This window comes from Trichomycterus rosablanca, chromosome 12 (assembly GCF_030014385.1).
Source record: "Trichomycterus rosablanca isolate fTriRos1 chromosome 12, fTriRos1.hap1, whole genome shotgun sequence".
Taxonomy (NCBI): Eukaryota; Metazoa; Chordata; class Actinopteri; order Siluriformes; family Trichomycteridae; genus Trichomycterus; species Trichomycterus rosablanca.
In genome coordinates this window covers 23,061,981-23,063,403 of record NC_085999.1, presented here as the reverse complement: position 1 = coordinate 23,063,403, position 1,423 = coordinate 23,061,981, and positions in this window count along the sequence as shown.

The following is a 1,423-nucleotide window of genomic DNA, read 5'->3' as shown; positions in this document are numbered from 1 at the left end:
AATGTGGCATAACTTTCTCCTGCATAATAACTAAGTTAATTTTGAGGAGGTATTTTAAGGAAGGTAAAGGTAAAAATGTGCACTACAGCTTATGCAGTATTATAGGCTTAAAATTTGTCAAAAACCCATGACCACAGTGCTATTCATGCTGTTGACCAGATACAAGTTTACCAGCTAAGTGGAAAGCATTTAAATACTGCATCTACTGTTGTATGTCTGTGATCTGCAGTCACAATCTTTTTGCAATTCACAATCTACCCTCAAATCAAACTGCATGTTAATGGTGCAATAGGAAGCTGTCACATGACTGTGTTAGGCAAGGACAAATTGTAAGAAAGTAACAATTGTAAAAAAGTTTTAAATTTGTAAAAAAGTAACATTTTAGGATGCACTTTATACACTTTAAATTACAACTGCAAACTGTTTGCATAATGATTACAATTTAAATTACCATAAGTACCCAAGGTTTTAGAATGAATGTCCAATAATCTAATGGTCTGGTGTTCATATACTTTTGGTAATATAGTGTACTTTGTTTAATTAATACAAATAAGTTAAGTTTCACACTTCTACAACCCAGCAGTATGATGGTCGTCACATTTTTTGACTCAAGATTCTCCACACATTCTTTATTGGGGACAGGTCAGAACTGAAGGCAGGTCAGTCAAGTACCCTCTTTCTCTGCAGCCATGCCTTTGTAATGTATTCAGCATGTGGTTTTGCATTGTCTATTTAAAAGATGCCTGGACGTCCATGGAAAAGATGACGTCTTGATGGCAGCATATGTTGCTCTAAAATCTCAATGTACTTTTTTGCATTTATACAGTCATTACAGACATGCAAAATTACCCTTGCCAAGGGCACTGACAGCCCCATACCATGACAGACCCTGATGATCCTCATCCAGACTGTTAAAAAACCAGGATCTGTCATGGTATGGGGTTGTCTTTGGTCCAAAGCACATCAATTTCTTCCCAAAAAAAAAATAACATACAGAAACTGATTTGTCTGACAACAATACTTGTTTCTGCTGTATGATGGTCCATCACAGATCTATCCAAGCACATAGATCTCGACATCACTACTGGACATGGTATCCATGAGGCTTCTTTTTAGCACAATAAAGTTGTCTGTGGTATTTGTGAATGTAACTCCAAATTGTACTGCGTGACAAAGGTTTGCCAAAGTAATCCCTTGCCCATGTGGTTATATCAGCTATTGATAACATTTTATTTTAAATATTTGAATAATTTTCTCACGTGGAAAACAAAGTGGAAATCCTCTGCCCATCTTTGCTCTTTAAAGACTTAGCTTTTCGTGGTTACTGCTTTTGTTCCAAATCATGATTGCAATCACCTGTTGACATCACCATTTTAAAATAATTAGTTTTTTACCTCATTACTAGCCCTAAATTGCCCAACCC